At 35.2% G+C, this 20,770-nt stretch overlaps 1 protein-coding gene and 1 long non-coding RNA gene across 2 annotated transcripts in view; one reads left to right on the top strand and one right to left on the bottom strand.

Moving 5' to 3' along the window:
- LOC132697949 (protein spitz-like) overlaps positions 1-20,770 on the top strand; it is a 151,212-nt gene that overhangs the window by 31,132 nt on the left and 99,310 nt on the right. The window lies entirely within an intron of this gene.
- LOC132698606 (uncharacterized) lies at positions 1,487-4,347 on the bottom strand. Its single transcript, XR_009618402.1, has 3 exons — positions 4,196-4,347; positions 3,338-3,442; positions 1,487-1,892 (listed from the first exon to the last, which is right to left on the bottom strand). It is a non-coding gene; the product is annotated as an uncharacterized LOC132698606 (long non-coding RNA).

The raw sequence follows: 20,770 nt of genomic DNA, 5'->3' as shown, positions 1-20,770 counted from the left end.
GAGGAGCGTTATTACACGGTCGTAATCCATATAGAGAGGAAAAAAACCATAAATATATTTCCATACTGAAAAAAAAAAGCAGCAGCGCCGCTTCGCACGAAACGCGGATGAAAGTGGACATGTGTTGTCTGGAGCAGACAGTACTATAGTTCGAAAAGTGAGTTGCGTGTCTTCGCCGCGAACAAAAAGAGGTTTTTCGCTTATGGTTAATTCATAAGTAGGTACGCATGCGTTCACGGAATAATTGCGTTTGACGATATCGAGGCTTTCAATTAGATCGCCGTATGTCCGCTAGTTTTTGCACGGATATCGAGCAAAAGTTCGTGTAAAAGAGTTCTTTAAAACGGGACGTGGCATCCGTGCGATGCAGGATAAATGGTCATGACTGTAATAATGGTTTTTAACGTTTTTATCCGTTCCTAGGTCCACGATAGTGATAAGGAAATTGAAACAAAAGAGTACGAATTCATTCTGTTGTATTCTTCTTCTTCTTCTTCTTGATGTGCCATATCCGTTTTGTGCCGACTATTAGCAATCATGTTGGCTATATTTACCGCTGAACGATCAAATGCTGGATGTTGTATGTTTTAGGATGTCTCGTAAGTATAAGAGTTTCTTAATCTTGATGTTAGCAATGATTATGTTACTTTACTGCATAATTGTAATTATATAAATAATAAATACCAGATTAAATAAAACTAGTCCCCAGAATAGTTTGGATCTCTGCTATCACTATCATCCAAGGATATAATTTTTGGTTTTACGTTGTCCCATCTACTCTCTCTGGTATTAATTAATTATTTAAAAATTTACTTAATTAAAGTTGACTTTTATATTATTGTCTCTCCTTTGTGTTCAAATCGCAGTGATCCAGCTCCTCTGTTATTTCTTGTGTATACGTCGGATATTCTAAAATCAACTTTCTGTAAAATTTAAGCGTTTGCCGACAATACTTGTATCATATATACTTATTATTTTTTTGATGATGATGATCGTTGGAGACGACCCTAACATTATCACTTTTTGGGAATGAAAATAAGACTTATAGGATCAAAAACTCTTACTCAAATAAAATCGTCCAGACTACCAAATATTTTGGATAAGAAAATATATTTTATCGTTTTTTAAATAGACGAGGTTTTAAGCGTCGCAGATTGATAAAAATACACCCGAATTATCAGGTGACCTCGAAGTCGTCGACAGCCTACAGTCGGAACATGCAGCTTACCGCTTTTGTATTGTATACTTAAAATATAAATGGCTGATGTGCTTCTGGCACGTCTGTGCCAGTCTGAAATTGAGTAAATTATTCGCTGCAAATCAAAATTAGTGAAAAATAAGGCCGTGAAACGTGAAATATCCAGGGCAACGTCTACTTATTTTGGGGCACAAAATCTTTAAAAATGTTAAAAATTTCCTTTTTCTCGTATAAATTATTGGTGGTAAATGAAAAACGGCGAGATTGTATTATTGGAATCGCATTTACTGGCACAAACATTCGCGCACACACTTTATACAGGGTGTATCCTCACTTTATAATAATTGTCGTCCATTTGTCAACCATTTTGACGCCCCAATTCGCATACGGACGGACATTTTCGTGGGATCAAATTGTAAAAATATCCTTTGGCTCGTGGTGTGCCAAAATCGAAACGTTTCAGAAACTTCGCAGATTTTTATAATAGTCGTGGGCGGGTGCGAAGCAGGAAATCGCTGTTCGATCCGAATCGGGACGAAAGGTGAGAATAACCGCGACAGATGCGAGAGAGAAGCCGCGACACGTGTGTGGTGGCGTGGCATCTTCCTGTCTGTGTTTATCCTCGTTCGCAGTTGCCACCGCGTCACATTATCTGACGAATTTTTTCCACCCCATACGACCTGTTTGCCGTATCCTAGACACGAGAAAAGCGTTTCAAAATTTGAAATTCTTCCAAAGTACAAATTATTACAAATCGATAAGTAATTTGACAAATAAACGTACAAAAAGTCATAACAGCATAATCATCCTAAATATTATAACATAACAACCATTACAGTGATTTAATTTTTTTTTAAGCTACTGAATATCCAGTAGCAATAGCAATATAAGTTATCTACATAATGAGGGTACAAAGTTAACATACACACCTAGAAAAATAAGACTAAATCGTAACTCTCGTTTAAGATGTCAAAAGTTCTGTCAAAAATAACTCTACTATGAAGCATGACGGGCTGCAATTTAGGCAGAAAAATTGTAAAATCTCATTACAGTCTACCTGATTGTTTAAGCATTTAAGGACAAAACAAATATCGAAATGTACACTCCATAAAACTGCAAATTGACCTCGTAAGCCCAGTTGTGGCGAACTGTATTAAACTTATAATTCAAAAAGTTAATAATGTTTTTCTGAATTTTCTCAAGAGAAGTCTAAACCTGGTCGCATTGGCGATTAGTAAAGTGCAACAAAAAATCAAAAAAAAAATAAATAAAAGTTTTTAATAGTATCATCGAAACATGTTCTGATATTTGATCTTTTGAATTTTTTTGAATTTTAATTTAGTTTAATTGAATTTAAATTGATTAGTTCATTCCACTTTTCCGCATTTTTATTTATCCAGTTTGCATTTCTGGGACGGTCCTTAAAGAAACGTTTGTCCAGATTCTAGAGGAAAACAAAATTTTCACTAAAAATCAGTATGGATTCATGCAAAGAAAGTCTACAGAAAACACAATAGCTTCTTTAGCTTCACAAGCTTACAGCTAAAACATAGTGAAAAACAACAAAAGTTTTTGCAATGCGTCTCAATCTTTGAGACAATGAAATGGTATTTTAATTCTTGGAGGATTCTGGCTTCCGCAGAATACCCGGGAAGCTATTGGAAAAAAATAATAATATACGGCAGAGAATGAGGTTCAACCATTTTTAAGAACCATACTTAATCTAAACAAAATTGTCGCACACATTCTTTCCTAGCTTTAAATACATCAACAAAAGCCACTACCACACAATAACGCGTTTTACCACAAACCGAAACTCAATTTGACGTACTCGACGCGCGTTTCGCCAACCAAGTTGGCATCTTCAGGAGAAGATTAAAACAGTTAAAACGGTTTGTGGTAAAACGCGTTATTGTGCGTTAGTACAGTGCCGAAGGTTCCAGTCAAGAGTTTGAAAAGCCACTACTTCAACACTGTGTCGTGAGATTTTTTGGTCTGTACCTAATTTTGTAAAAAAATAAAAACAATTGCCGGTACTGTATCCAAGAACATACATATTTGGGAAAAATCCCTACTCCCTATAAAATATTTAAAAGATGTAGGTAGTAAATGTAGGTATATAGTGTTCTAAATACACACCTTTCAATACTTTTCTAACGGACTCCGGAAGTCCCCAACCTTTCAATGTGTCTTCCATATTTATTGTTCCACAACCCTTTCACCTTACACCGGTAAAAACTGAAACTACAATGAAGGTCGTATGACCATTGGTTACACTTCGTCAGGCTTCGTGCAGCCAGGATATGCCATCAACTCAAATCAAACGATTACGATTATATATTATAATTGGAAGTATATTTCAAAAGCATTTTGAAATTGGAGATATCAAACTTATTACATTAAAAATTATTTTATAGACTTATATTTTCTAACATTGAGCATACGGCACAACCATATTCTCAAATCGAAAGTATGTTACAGAGAGTGGTATAATAGTAGTAGTATATCGTTTCTCCTTCTAAAGTTATACATTAGCAAAACAACACATCTAAAGTTTGTACGGGAATTGATTGGCGAGATGACAAAAAACTTTCGACAGGGGTACAACATTACTGGCAGACCATCGTCCGTGGATACAGAATAGCGGCTAAACGGTAAATTACATATTTTACGTCAAAATGATGGAAAGAAAAAAGACTGCGCGGTATGGTCTAATCGTAAAGTACAAAGCAGCAGGCGGGAAACTGTGACACTTGCTTTGACTATTCAATAGTGGCTGCTTCGAAGGGTACCATACACTACAACATTATAGGATGTAATTTTTTTATATGGTGTATAAATTTATGTCTTTTTCTGTGTACTTAAGGGCTTGTGTATATTATTATTAAAATAAAAAAAAATGTCGCCCCCTAGGGGGCCCAAAAATCGCAAGACAAAGCCCTTCGTATACAATTACAAAAGCCCTTCGAGGTTAATAAGAACATCAGCGTATCTCACCGAGCACCGCCGATCATCAGTATCGAGTGGAACATTTAACCGAACAATATGCCCGACGAGCGCTATCGCTATCATCGGCTCCCACCTCCTCGTCAATGTGGCACGTGCAAGACCACCTACGACCATAAAAAAAAATCGCGACACGTTCGATACTTGACCGTGGGCTATTGTTACACTATCTCCCGGACGTGGAGCGGTAGCGGCCACGCAATATGGGCCGCGATCTCAAAATGACGTAATTACGGAGGTATACAGTGCGTCTTCAAAAAGCAGATCAACAGTTTGGATTACTGACGAAGTTAGAGGGTACTCCTCTGACGTTTCTGGATTTGTAATAAAAAACTCTAAGCTACCAAGCACTTTTCCCACATCGAGGCAGGCACCTCCAAAACATGCATCAATCGCTTCTTTTGGTGTCAAAAATCGTTGCCCACGTAATTTATTCTTAATGTGATGAGGACTATATGGTGGATGGCTCATCAAATCAACGTTTTTAATGCTCAAAAAGTTCTTTTTTTGCACTGATCGGTGAGTGCTGGCATTGTCGTCGTGGACAGTGATTCGTCTTCGGGGGTTGGTTTTTCTAATTTCAATGGTCGTGTACCATTCAGAGTTGACTGGTTTACCTTTCACCAAAGAAACAGTTGTTACGTGGCCAGTTCTCCTGAAAAAACAGGATACCGTTTCTTTCGACATGCTTCGCGCTTGCTTTCAGGTCCATGATATCATATCATGATATCATACACATAAATAGAGTTTACTGTTGTCTGGATTTGTTTTTTATTTATAATTTTATCTATAACATTATAAATAAAAAACAAATCCAGACAACAGTAAACTCTATTTATGTGTATTGCTTAACGATCAATTATATTTAAATACCTCTCCATTATTAACCTTAAATTCTCACAACAACGTGAATTAACACACGATGTTGTCGAAACAATTGTCATGTGAAAATATGAACTTTTGGTTCTTATTTATTTTGTTTAATTCTAGTATAATTAAAATTGAAATATTAATTTATCTTATATATATTTTAATATTTGTTTGTTTTATTTATATATATAATTATATTTATTTAAACAGTTTTCCTTACGCCAACTAAAACTAATATTTATAAACTTGTTGTTTCCGATATTTATGAAGGTCATTATTTGTCTAAAGTTATTCCCAGTCCTAAAATTTAGCGAAGGCTGTAGGCAGAATGCGTCATGGTATCGGCAACCGTATAAATACGACTGTTCGAAGTTAGGTGAAAATGCTCGTATGCAAATTAGCTATCGCTATCCTAAAACTGTTGGAGAAAGACCGCCCATTAAATCACGAGAAATTTGCCAGCGTATATAAATGCGACATTATTCGCTACCGACCCTTAACACTGACCGGCATTGATATATTAACCAAATTAGATCTGACACATCGAATACGTCCACTGGGAACCTCCCGCCGCGCCGCCATTAAGGGATTATCCCTCTACCGGTGCGTGATGGAATTAACGAATTAATGTCCTTCGGCTAGCATCAGTTGTTTGTCAACGTCATTGTCCGACCGGTAAATTTGGGTAAATTGTTGTTAAATGCGTGCCCAGTCAGCGTGCGTAAACTCCTCTTTATTTGTTAACGTGGGTATAGGTCGTGTATAGGGTAGGGGGTTATTATTGTCGATTTTCAATGGGGAGGTGGGGGTAAACTATCGAACCAACCGGAATAATTTCGGTATCCGTATTATGGGAGTTTTCCGGCACTCAAAGCTATCCAAAAAATTATTGAAGGCGACTATTTCGAAATTGTAAATTATCATATTATTATTATCATTATAATAGTTTATTATCTCGAGAGCACCCTCGAAGTGATCAATGAAATTGTCCTTTAAACGAGCACAAATTCAAATTCAAGCTATTGCAGTTTTTCTCCAGCTGCCCCATCCCTAACATAAATACAAACAAAATACTTATAATTAAAATTATAGCGTAAGCTGGATGTTTTAAGCATTATTATACACTCAGCTGCAAAAAAAGCTACATTGAAATTTTTAGTAAAATTTAGGTTGATTTTTTTTTTAAGAAAATTTTTGCTAAAATGACCAATTTTACTTCACGTATTTAGTGGTTTGATAAATATTCGCGTTTTAGTGATTGGTAAATTTAATGGATATTTCCTAGCCTTAATTTTAAAACACCCTGTGAAATAACTACGTTATCCATTTTTGGAAGTATTTAAGAACCATTTGTTTTTTTTTTGGTTCATGTTTTTATTTACATCGGTTCAGTTTTAAGAGCAGCAGGTTATAAAACTTTAAATAAAGCAACTGTTTTTTAAACCTTTATATAGAGATTTCAGTGCATCGAAAGCTCGAATTAGTAGCAAAAATTACCTTTGCTATTTGTTTGTCAATCTTTTTGATTTCAGCTGTTGCTGTTCGCATTACGAAAGTACTTTTCAGTTTTTTTTTCTTTTTCTTTGTCTTCTTTGTTTAGACTGGGGAGATTTCCAGAGGCTCGACAGATCTGTCATGAGTCTCGTTGCACTCGAGGCAGACGATGTAGTGGCAGAACTGTCAAGCAATACTGGAGTGAGGAAATAAAAACATTAAAAACGTAGTTTATTAAATTTACAATTTTTTTGAAAACCGAATACATTCCTTCCTAGGATACATAAATTATACGATATGAATACGAAATACTTTTTTCATGTATCGTAAAAAATAAAAATAAGTCTCTAAAAATCATAAAGATTAATATAAATAAAATATGCATGAATTCAAATTTTGGCAATAAAAGACAAAAAGGACATGACATTTTTGAAATAATTAATGACTTTGCTTTTACGAGAGTGATGTTTTTTTTTTAAAAAATCAATGATTTTTTATTTTTTAATAAAAATCTAAGTTTTCCATACACTGCTTTGTAGTTACATTACGTTTTGTACCATAGGCATGTATCATTTACCAGATAAATAGCTTAAATTGCTTTTTGCGGCGTATGTTGGTTTTTAAAAATAAATTGATTTTTTTATCCTATTTGGACCGAACAAAATAACGTTTCGGCATCAGCGTGGGGTCCGGTTTCAATAATTAAACGATACCGTGTTATTTCAATAATACCACGTATCACGATTCTTCCTGTATAATCTTCTCCTTTGAAGGTTGATGACGATGGACCATTCTCGAAGATTGCGCAACCAAGAGACTCTTGGGCGCCCTACACTTCGTCTATCTATAATTTTGCCCTCCACAATGCCCTCAAATTTGCGTTGTTTAATGGTAAAGAGTATTTCGAGTTCTTTGCTCATTCTTCCTAACTCTAACTCGTTTGTAGTTCTACTCATCCACGAGACTCCCGGCATGCGTCCTGTAAGGCCAGATTTCAAAAGCTTCCAACCTCCTTGTGGTTTCTCTATTCAGCGTCCAGCCTTCCAAGCCATAAAGCAATACGGGAAATACACAGCATTTGACCATTACCGTTAGTGATAGGTCCGGAGCCGTCAATAGTTTTTTTTTTCATTTTTATGAAGACTGCGTGCCAGCATTTGCTGTTTATGTTGAACGTCTTCATTAATTATGGTGCCAAGGTATTTGTAGTGTCTCACTTGTTCAATTGTTTTCTCGTCTACGACGAGCCGACCTGTTGCTTGCTTCCTTTCTGTTATCGCCATCATTTTAGTCTTGTTGATGTTCATGTCGAGACCGTAATCTTCGCTAGCTTTCACTACTTTCTTTAATATTCTCTGTAAATCCTCACAAAACAGTATCGTCAACGTAGCTAATATTATTAAGGATTTTTCCAATGCTTCTCTATTACGACCATTGACAGATAATTCGCTTATGTTACGGCAAACGTCTTTCGGCAGTAAATGTTTTATCGAAACGCGCGATTTGCCGCAATAAAACAAAACGTAAAAGCGGCAATAAAAACGGTTGAAATAATCAATATTCATACTCGAGGCTGCAATTGGTGGAAAAGGTCTCGGGAAAACGACGCATCGTACTAATGATAATAATAACGGTTTTTGTTGACTGCGCCATTTTCGAAGAACGTTTCAACCTGCGCGGGAGTTTTGATCCCCGAAAGCTGCAACGCCTCATCCGAAAATCTTTCGTCCCCTTGTTTAAGTGGATTTAAAAATAGTATCTCTGGCAACCCCGTGACCCCTTGCCGGGGCCCGAACTTCCTGCTGCAGCACGAGGAGTTCGCATGCCAGGAAGTAAACGGTTGCGGTTTCAATTTCATAAAATTCTTTATTATTTACAATTTTAAAATTTTGTCGTTTTTAATATCGGCACCAGGTTTGCGAAAATTTGGCCAAAAAAAGTTAACAATCTTTTGTTGATTCAATTTTGCAATACCAACAAAATACAACATTATTTACTAAATAATATACAATAATAATATTATTATTACTATTTTTATTATTATTACTATATTTATTATTATTATTATTATTATTACTGTGTCTTTATTTTCTTAGGGTTGTAGTATATTATTATTAAATAATGATAGATAACCCTCTACAATTGTTATTTAAAACTAGTCCATTAAGGAGTGGTTAATTGACCACGGTCAATTTTTAGTTATTTTTTTAGAAAAATATATGCGTTTAATAGAATATCTTGATTAATTAATTATACACAAATGTCATATATATTGCATTTAAAAAAATATGATGTAGGCTTATATGTCCGAGAATTGACAGTGTTTTGTTGGAAAAAAACTTTGCTCCTAACCCTAAATTTTTGTTTTGTTATTTACTTTGATATCCCTAGAAAAAAAGTTACAGCTAATTAAAATTCGAATTCGAAACAAAATTTTAAAATACAACCACTAAACTTTTGTATTTGCTTTTTTCTCATATTTTTTGGTCGGTGTAACTCGACATTCTTGTTGGGAAATCTACTATCCGTCTTCGATTTCGTTTCCAATATAAAAAAAAACCTTTTGTTCGAGTCTCCGATTGAGAAATTTCACCGGTATAATACGAATACTGAGCCGAATAAAATTATGAGCGGCGCGCGATAAGCCGAATGGCGGCATCGGGGCCACCTTGTGCATTTTAAGGGCGTACCGGCAACTTCCGAGAGTTTCGTATTACACTTTACGATGTTTGCGTTCACGGGGGCAGATGCGCGGCTGTGTTGCACCCACGGCGTACCCGGGGGCGGGAGGGGGGAAAGACTCATAACGCGCAACTTATAAATACCGATTCCGCCACCCCCCGCCTCCCCCCCACACGTTTGCCTAGGGCGAGATTTCTCTTACCGACAGGTAAGGGCGCCGAATATCCGTTACTAGTTCGCTCGGTATTATAAGTTCACGTCTCAATTATAAGCTAACGTTTCTGGTTTTTGCGTTATCTGAACGGTGCTCCCAATATAACCTTAGAATGCTACGAGGGTCACATGAAAAGTTTTCCACCTAACGGTGATCCAAGATGTAACTCTATATACTTCCCCAGGCGATGGAAGTGATTTGTAAGTTTTAATAGCGTTATATGTAAAAGTACTCTGAAACGCAGCCGTACTATGCTTGGGAACATAGAACACTACCCCTGGTCAGATTTAACCACTGAGAATCCTTCAGTGCCGGCGTTATATGAACAAAATTACGCAAACCATAGCTGTATCTCAGGCAGACATTTTGCAATTTTTGTTTTAGAGCTGCCCAGTATACAACGTCCCAATATCCCAATAGAGAGAGTCATACAATTTCAATCTAATCTCAGTAGATAACTAGTCTTTATACATGTAAAGTACTTTCAGTTTCTGGTAGGACTTTTCAAGAAAGACTCCTAAGTTTTTACGTTTGTGAACAAATTCATGCGGAGTACCTTTCAAGGAAAATTTCACATCATTATACTGGATAATTTCCTCTTGTTTATTGCCAAACAGATCAACACCAACCCGAAAAACAGTATCCATAAATGCAGAAGGTGCAGCTATAACCATTTTAGGAGTCCAAAGTGAATAATAATTGACATCATGGACATGCGAATTATCAGCAACCTGTACTGGAGACAGAAGGCAGTCGTGCGTATAGAGGAAAAATACTCCTCTGCTATTCAACCTCTACTCTGAGGACATCTTTAGGAGTGGAATAAAAATAATTGGAGAAAATATAGGCAACATCCATTACGCCGACGACGCTGGTTTTATAGTTAACAGTCTGGAAAACCTACAAGAACTTAATGCCGGAAAGACAAAGTACATGGTAATCTGCAAAACTCCAACACCATGTACAGAACTGCTCATTAATAACGAAGTAGTTGACAGGGTTGAAAAATCGACTTATTTAGGGAGTTTCATTCCTTTTGAATGTAATCGACTTAGATGACCAGATGTCTCTTTCAAATAACAGTTTTTGCATCTCTCTCACTTTAATTCGACTATCGTTTAACACCATTCGATGAACTTTGGCAACATTTTCGTCGGCAGTTACAGTTTTTGGACGTTCCAACCTTTGATCTTCTAATCTCCGACGGCCACTTTTAAATTCAGCTGACTAAAATTTCATTGTCGTAAATGACGGTGCGGAGTCCAACAACAATATGAAAAAAACCATATAAATACCAAATCGGGTAAAAACCTTGAGTATTTACCCGAAATATATTTACCGGGGATATTTACCTGTCACAAAGAGAAATGCTATCGTGCTTGTGGTTGGTGAAGGACTCTTCTCTCAAGGTAGGACCCTGGTTGCATTCGATTATTATTATTATTTATTTATTTATTTATCAACTTGCCAACCGCCCAATATAAAGTAGGATTGACATAAACTAAATAGTAAACAACAAAATAAAATAAAATAAAGCAAAATTAAAAACAGAATAAAATAGACCTTACCATAACATGACAAACATGGATTGTCCAAAATATTAAATATTGGTAGAGTTAGTCGACACGACAGTAAGGACACTTAGTTTACCGACAGTCCTTTAAGTTCTTTTTTAAATATTCTTGCAATCTGGAAGCAGTCAAGTTCGTCAGAAAAGGGATTCGCTAGTGCAGCTGATCTAGAAAACAACATAGTACGATGGAACTCCACCTGGAAGGAGTAGGTCCATGGGAATTTGAATGCAGTAGATGGTGAGATCCTCTAAATGCTGTATACCGCAGGAACCTATGCTGCACTTTTTCTATGGCCTGTATGTTGACGTTATTTGCTAGACATCTTATTATAATATTTCGAAATGTACAACTTCTTGAAATAGAAAACCCACGAGGTCACCAAATATAATGACTCGAAATACAGTACTCCTATTTCAACTTTTGAACAGTTTTGTATTCATTTATTAACAAACACCATTTACTATAAGAAAATAAAACCCAGATATATAACAAAGGACTTTAATTAGAGAAATCGTTAGAAATGTTTAGACACTATTACTATACATAAAATGCGTCTATAAAGTTCTCATATACATGGTGTTCCGTTTAAAACTAGAAAGTTTTTGCTTGTCCACCAAAATACAAATACCCTGTGTATACATCAATATAATATTTTCGTAGTATAAACGAATCCAAGAAATTTTTGTCTTTACATGTTCTGAGATAAGGTGAAGAATTGAAGAATATAAACATAAAACAATAAAATGTTAAATAATAAAACATTTTAAATAATTAAAATCGGAAAAACGTAATAATACTATATAAATTGTTGTTAAATAAAACGACCGTATATATTTTTTGTATTATAAGTAAATGCGGAACCAGTGATGGTTGATTTATTTTTACATTTTGTTTGAGCAGCGGAAACACCACATGATAGTTTGTTTTATGAGGAACCGCCGAAAATTGATTACTCGTTAAAGAATTGCCCTTGAAACTGAAAATACTTATAGTTTTTTTTATTCTGATAATTTTAGTCTCCTAAATAACCGCTGTCGATTACTTTATGGGCACAACTCGCATCGGGGGAAGTTCAACTTGCAAAAATTCAAAAAAAGACCCTACATTTCCTCCCCAAACGCTACGACGCGGACGTCGGCCTGTTGCGCCCCACTTGAGTCAAAGGAAACGACCATATTATGATTTAAACGTAATACGTAGCGGCGCACACGTGTGCGTGTGTGCGTGTGTGTGTGTGTGTGTGTGTGTGTGCCACCGAAAATCTCGATCGCCGACAACAAAGGTGAACCCGTGAGGAGACAGGAGAGGAGAGGAAGTCCGCGGCGACCAGGTGCCTCCCAGACGTGTGGGGCGCTGCTTTGACCTTCGAACCGGGCGCTAGGAGTGGCCAGCTGCACCCCGAAGGGCGAGAAACACGCGATCCTGTTGCCGGGGGTGCGCAAAAATCGTCGCGACAATTTTCACACTACACACGCTCCGATTAGAATCGGTTTAGTCTCATATAGTGACGAATTAAACGAGTCTTATCGAGGTACCATCATACTTTGAATTCATAAAAAATGTCCAAAATTTATACGAATTGAGTTGCGGCGTCTGTATGCCTTTCCGTCTTTATTTGTACCCGTTGGTGTACTTGAAAAACTACTTTAATTTACAATATACGAGGTGTGTTCAAAAAGTAAGGTTACTTTTAAGATTTATCCAAAGGTATTGACGTCGTTCAACAGCTCTTGGGCGATGCTCATTCTCACTCCTTTCTTTTAAAAAAAAGCAGTTTCGGAATAAATTTTGCTGCTACACCTTTTCATGGCGGATGGATGCTCATAAAACAAACTGTCATGTGTTGTTTCCGCTGCTCAAACAAAATTTAAAAATAAATCAATCATCACTGGTTCTGGATATCTTTAAACTCATTTTCAATCCAGAAAAAGAATTTGAGTTATTAACAACTTATAATAAAAAAAATATATGTGGTCGTTTTATTTAACGGCAATTTATATAGTATTTCACTTATTTAAAATGTTTTATTATTTAACATTTTTCAATATTTTTTATTCGCGTGTGTTTATATTTAATTGTTTTATGTTTATATTCCTCAATTCTTCACCTTACCTACGAATCTGTAAAGAATATAAAAATAAACGCAAAGACAAAAATTGCTTGGATTCGTTTATACTGCGAAAATATTATATTGATGTATACATAGGGTGTTTGTATTTTGCTGGGCAAGCAAAAACTTTCTTGTTTTAAACAGAACTGGGTTCTTCCATTGGGACAATTTGGCTTTGATTTCGACGTCATATCAGGATCGTCATTGACGTCGTTTAACAGCTCTTGGGCGATACTTCTTCGACGGTCCTTTTGTCCAAAATTAAGCAGTTTCGGAACAAATTTTGTTTCTACACGTTTCATGCACTTCTTCAACGCTTTCATCAGTTATTGAGGTGCTGGGCCGTCCAGAGCGCGGTTCGTCACCATATTCCGCTTTTTACACAAAATTTACATTTTTTTGACAGCAGATTATCGCTGAGCACACAAAACACCCTTAACGCGCAAACGTGCACATTGGCTAAAACAGAAACATAACGAAAACAAATATCGAATATCGAATTGTACGTAACCCGTCCAAAAGTCACCTTCCTTTTTGAACACACCTCGTACACATTTGATTTGTTATTATTTTGCTTTTTACTGTGTATTTTTTATATGCGTACCTGTTCAGTTTGTATTATATTTATTTTTATATTATATTTATATTTATACTAATAATAATAATTATAGTCTATGGGGGTGATTCATGGGCTAATTTTTATATGATATATTATTGTTTTTTTTTTAATTTCTCTGAACATTCTAGACTTATGTCGTGTATAACGTGCTATAGCTAAATTGTCAATACTGTGCGATTAAAAAATAATTAATAATTTTTCTTCTTCTTCTTCTGTAATATACACCCTGTATATTTTTTATTAGTCGAATACACAATAGAAGCGGAGTTTTTTTTTAATGTTGTCGTACCCGCGCGGCGATTGGGAAAAAACGTAATTTCTGCGGTAAAGACACCAAGGTGGAGGTGGCAGAGCATGAAGATGATCACCTGCCCCCAGCCATCCCGCCACCTGTCTTTGGTTTTGGTCCGCTGCCTCCCCCGAGATTGATCGACTAGCGCTCCCGCGTTATTTACATGTGTGGGTGTTTTTTTTTACGATGACAGTTACATGTAAATTATCGCGGTCATTCGGTTAGATTAGAAAATTGTCGGGATTGTTTGCCGTCCTTCGGATTCTGTTAAGTGTCTAAAAATGAGTCATCCCTGCATGGATAAACGCCCGGAAGTGCTCAATCTACAAAACATTGTAAAGTGCAGTAGAAATCGCACGGAATGTGCTGCTGCCTTAAAGGTCGACTCAAATATTATTTCTGATGAGTTCTAGGAAAGTCCCAGACTAAGTCTCTATTGGTATCGGAAAAATTTCTAATACCGCAGATAAAGTGCCCAATAGATTGTCCAACTTGGAGCCTGTGGAGCCTGTCGTTTGCTATTTATATCGTTACATCCCGTTACTGTGGAAATATGACTATTTTATGAAATAGAAAATGCTGTAAGAAAACTAGTCAGCACAATGGGGGATTTATGAAATTTGAAAAAAGAATAGAAATTTCCAACAGTCTATTCTTTATACAGTTAGAGTTTCATTTTGACTTTTAACTCTCTTTAATGGATGATTTATAGAGATTAACTCAACTTCTTGGGTAGTAGTATAATATGACGAGATACGATTCCATCACCCAGCATTGATAAATATGTAGAATTTGTGGAATAGAATATATCGTGCGTAATTTTGAGTCCGTAATATATTAGGTAGAAATAGAAAGAGTAGTACAAAAGAATTTACATAATTACAAGTTCTATACCTTTTTAACCAAATTATAACCGAAATTTATAGATTTTTTTATTTAAAAACTTACAAACAATTCGATTTTAGTTATTTTAAATATATACATTGTTTTACTGAAATTTTGTAAATTTGCTTTTGTAATTATATGAATATTTATAATTGGGTAATAAATATTTTGCTTGTTATTTTCGGTTTTTAAAGAAAAAGCTGTTATAATCCAATAAAATGTTGAAAACATTTAAAAGTGTAAGAAAAATAAATAGTTTATAATTTTTTGTATTAAAATATACATACTATATAGCGAAACCTATTTTTTATTACAGTTTGTTAAACTGATGGGTTTCTTTGCTTTTTTAATGTGCACGAGCACATTAAAAAAGCATTACAGTATTACAAGAAATAGAAACAAATTAAATAAAAATTCCCATAGAAATAAATAAAAGTTTGCCAAAAACTATCCACTTGGAAACCTTAAAAATTCATGCACAGTTTCTTTCATACGGCCGACCTATGCTACCATAAAAAACACCGACATTATCCCAGTTTGTGATCTAATTATATCTTAAAAACCAATCTATAAAATATTCTGGAAAATTTGTCGGTAATTGTTCGTGAAAGAAAGTTGTTTTCTTGAAGGAGACGCCCGTTTGGTCTTGTGGGCTTTATCGGGATGGATTTTCAAAAAATATCGTGGTGTTTTTACAAAATTTTATTGAAATTTTACAAACTCCCTTTGGACTTTTACGACAAATAATGTAAAAATTCTATGTGATTTTAAATATATATGATTCATGATAAAATTACCTTACCATATAGTGGGCTTGTGGGCTTTATCGGGATGGATTTTCAAAAAATATCGTGGCGGTTTTACAAAATTTTATTGAAATTTTACAAACTTCCTTTGGACTTTTACAACAAATAATGTAAAAATTCTATGTGATTTTAAATATACATGATTCATGATAAAATTACCTTACCATATAGTGGGCTTTATCGGGATGGATTTTCAAAAAATATCGTGTTTTTGCAAATTTTTATTGAAATTTTACAAACTTCCTTTGGACTTTTACAACAAATAATGTAAAAAATATGTGATCAATGATAAAATTACCTTACCATATAGTGGGCTTGTGGGCTTTATCGGGATGGATTTTCAAAAAATGTCGTGGTGTTTTTGCAAATTTTTATTGAAATTTTACAAACTTCCTTTGGACTTTTACAACAAATAATGTAAAAAATATATGATCCATGATAAAATTACCTTACCATATAGTGGGCTTGTGGGCTTTATCGGGATGGATTTTCAAAAAATGTCGTGGTGATTTTACAAATTTTATTGAAATTTTACAAACTTCCTTTGGACTTTTACAACAAATAATGTATTTTTTATTTTAAATATATATGATCCATGATAAAATTACCTTACCATATAGTGGGCTTTATCGGGATGGATTTTCAAAAAATATCGTGGTGTTTTTACAAATTTTTATTGAAATTTTACAAACTTCCTTTGGACTTTTACAACAAATAATGTAAAAAATATATGATCCATGATAAAATTACCTTACCATATAGTGGGCTTGTGGGCTTTATCGGGATGGATTTTCAAAAAATATCGTGGGGTTTTTACAAATTTTTATTGAAATTTTACAAACTTCCTTTGGACTTTTACAACAAATAATGTAAAAATTCTATGTGATTTTAAATATATATGATAAATGATAAAATTACCTTACCATATATATTTTCTGTAGAATTTCAATAAAAAATTAAAATTGAGAAAAATTGAAAAATTTCACTATAATTTAAGCAATTTTTACCAAGGCACAAAGCTGACACTTTCGCTGAAAGAATTTCGTAGGGGTCGCTGCTATTACTCACCACACCAATAAAGATCTGCTCAATGTTCTAGAGAATCCCGGCGGAATGCGATTTACGGAGATTAAGAACGTCTTCCGACGTGTATATAGTTAGAAAGAGAGACGCAATAAAGCCATTTATCAATCCGCCTAATAGCAAAAAGGACCACCGACAGCTACTAATTCGCAGTATTTATTGGTCGGCACGTACTGGACTTTTTCGATATTTCGTACCTTTCCCAAAAACGAACGGACTCTTTTATTATTTGCCGCCTTTCGGACCAGGTGAGAATGACTGCCACCCAGATGTAATACGTGTCGGCGTATTGCTTTTTTTTTTCACTTGTAATTTTACTCACTTCAAACCCTAGTTGTAGGATTGTTTAAACTTGTTGCACCGTGTTTTCTTTCCTTGTTATTTGGCCAATAAAGTATCATTAAGTCCGTGTTAATTTTGCCTAATTTTCTGGTGATAATTTTTTTGAAATTTTTAAAATGTATTATCGAAACTCAGTTTTACTGAAAAAGATGGTTATAATTTTTTGTTAGTATTTATTTACAAAATATTGTTTCGACCTTTCGAAAATAAAAGAACTAGAGGAAATCTTCAAATGACCGATAGATAGATCTAATTTATATTAACCAAAAATTTCCGAAATTCCGATGGACCGCCAAAACGCGGATATACTAAGTACCTATAAACTTGTCGCCGTCGAAAAATCGGTGAAATTATATCTCGGCAGCGGTTGGTCCTAGGGGACCCCCCCATCAGTACAGGAATGATCAGGGTCGAAAAAAAATTGTTTTTATTTTTTTCTGTCTTACGTTCTCTGTCCTCTGCTCTCCGTTTCTCTGTAGACGTACTTCTATTATATTTGGCTCCTTTTAGACATTATATAAGATGTATAAGTCAATAAAAAATGGGCACGATCAGACAACGGCGTCCATCTTTTTTTTTTTTTAAATTTTCGGCTGTGTCCAAAATTGTTATAAAAAACTGAAAGTTGAGCTTCCTGTATATTGATAATTGACCACAACTAGAAGGCTGTGATTCTGTTGTCAGTTTAAGTTTAAGTTTAAGGAAATAAAAGTCCGTACGCACATCTAAACAGTAGAAATTGAGCGTAACAAAATGTCAGCAAATATTTTTTTTAAATTTTGAAAAATTTTCTGTAATTATTTTGGCTTCCAGATAAACATGATTTTATTAAGAATGTTTCTACCATCCTTTGCGAAAATGTACATAATACATGTATGGTATGAAAAAACTTAAAATAAAAATGAAAAAGTGGATTTTTTTAAATTTCATGTTTAGTTTCAGTTCATAAAACAACACTTTGCTTACACTCTTCTTTAAAATTAGTTTGCGTTCTTATGTGGACGTTCGAGAGTTTTAATTTGGTGGTTTTACAACCTTATTTCTTTTTATTGAACTTAAATCTATTTTAAGTTTTCGTAAATAAGTGCTAACCAAATTTTAAGATTTAGTACCCTTATTTTTCTATAGAAGATCAAACTAACTCTATTTTGACTCTTTCTATAGCTACAAAGCTAGGTCGTCTCTCATATTAAACTTCCAGCAGATCTACATTCAGTGTTTCCTTCCATTCAAATTAGGGTTAGATGTCTCCCAAGCTGGGAGACCTAAAATGACGGCCAGCAAATTAAAAATGATACACGGTCAGTAAGAAGGCGGTTTGAGCAAAAAATTGTTGATGTAATTGAATGGACTTTATCAAGCCTAGACTTGAACCCGATACGAAATCTCTGGAATGATCTTACAAAAATGATTCAGCCCAATCAATTTAAAACGTGGACGAAGAAGGTTGGAATTTCAACCCAGTCATTCTTGAAGTTATGCGCCGTTTGCGAGAGGCAATTCGAAAAAAAAAGGGCGGAATTGTGGAAAATCAATTAATGGATTTGGAATCACGATAATGCACATCGTTGCTTGTGTCCAACTTTTTCTTTTCCCCAAAACTCCAGACACCCATGGAAGGGAGAAGGTTTCGAACGATTGAGGAGATAAAGAAAAAATCGCTTGAAGAACTCAAGGCTATACCAGAGAGTGCTTACCAGAAGGGCTTCGAGGCTTTGAAAAAGCGTCGACATCAGTGTGTTATGTCTGAGAGGGGTCAACATTAATTTTGGTAAATAAATAAATACTTTTTGATAAATCTTAAAAGTCGCCTTACTTTTTGAACACAGTGGCGGCCATTATTCTTACCGCTTTTCCTCTGTAGCTTAACGGGTCTGCTTTAAATCTGGCCGTTAGGCCTCTGAAGAATCCATCGACCTGTCTTTGCCTTGGCAAGAGTCTCCTCCCTTTTCAGGATTTTCTTTTAATACTAGCTAGCCCATTGAAATACAAACTTAGATTTTTATCTTGTTTTTGAGGCTTTCGAGCCTTCTCCGGCTCAAAGCACCACTTGGGTGTAGTCTACGTCTAAATGCTGAAACCAATCAGCAAAAAGTCCCGGCCCCGGTCAGCGCTCCACTTTAAAACTAAGAACGCATCAGTTAAATGAGCGTAATTATGATTCGAGTTAAGCGAAGCCCGCTTGTAATAAGTTCGCAAACCGCGATAATGAGCGCAAGAATGCAACATGGGAATTTTTGCCGACATGCGCCCGCCTTTTGTGTGTGTACACACGCGTTATATGTGATTTCTCACAGGGATCGAGAAAAACGCGACAATGCCGTCCGCGTATTTTGGTTTAAAAAAATACCGTCGCTGTTGCCACGTGGTTCGCGATATTTAATCGCGATGCCGTGAGAATTGGCCGTCCCATTTTACGACGAAGGTTGCAATATAATGCATATAAAAACAAACTTCGATGTCTAATAAAAAATATTAAACTTACCTACGTGGTTGAAAATCGCAGGACCCAAATGGCATCCTTGAGGTACAATAGATTGGATTTGAGAAGAAATAAAGTTGTGAATATGATTAGTCTGTTGCTTCTAAACTCAAAAAAATAGAGAGAGAGAGTGTTTTGATCAGGGCTCGATGTGTGACTATCAGGTGCCACAAAAATCATGTAGTAATGGCTCCTGTAACGTCTGAGTGTGACGTCATTTTGAACGAGGTGGGATGATGGCCTAGGCCGAGGTGTTTTGGGGCAAATTGGAAGATTACGAAAAACGGTTCCTAGACCTATGTGTTGGCACATATCCAAGAAATGTAAATTTTTGTTTTGGTACCGAGTATAAGTGGTTTTATTCATTTTTGCAAAGAAACATGTTTATAGCTTTAATGGCGACAAAAAGCGTAAATAAAAGGCTGTTTTTTTTTTAACATTATAGATAGAAGATTGTTTTTACATTTAAATTATTTTGGCAACTATTAGGACAAATAAACAAAATATAAATTTCAAACGAATATCGGTAATAATTTGAATTGCTTTGTAAATATTTATTTCCTTTTTTCCCGAGGAAGGCGATAAAATTGATTTTTTCGCGTGAGTCGCGTAATATTTCTTTTTTGCGGCAACCCCGGCCTGAATAAAAATATTTCGCACACCATTATCTTTATAGTCGGACATACTCGCATAATAGTTATATTGTGTTCTGGTTGCTTAGCATAACAATGAGGCATTTTTCGTCCAAATGGGAATTTTATTACCGGCCTCCCCGTCAAGCGCAAGCAGATCCGTTAATTAATTTGTTATTTTATTATATGTTCGGGTTATTATTAATTTTGGGAAAGCTTCGCGCATAAGGTCACAGTTGTCGCATAGCCGTCGGCGCCATATTAGGTGGGGTTACAGTTGCCTGACCTCGAAAATATTTTCACATGGGGCGAACATTCAATTATTCCCAATCGATGTAATGCGAATTGCATATAGCTCAAATTAGCGAAAACAACAACAAAGCATAAGATATTGTAACAAATAATCCACAGAAATATCACATATCAAACGATATGGCAAAAATATTCAATATCAATATCAATAATTAGGAAATGACTATGA

Source organism: Cylas formicarius, unplaced genomic scaffold (assembly GCF_029955315.1).
Source record: "Cylas formicarius isolate icCylForm1 unplaced genomic scaffold, icCylForm1.1 PGA_scaffold_2__14_contigs__length_35257938, whole genome shotgun sequence".
Taxonomy (NCBI): Eukaryota; Metazoa; Arthropoda; class Insecta; order Coleoptera; family Brentidae; genus Cylas; species Cylas formicarius.
The sequence above is the reverse complement of the archived record's forward strand: the minus strand, read 5'-3'. Positions and strand labels throughout refer to the sequence as shown.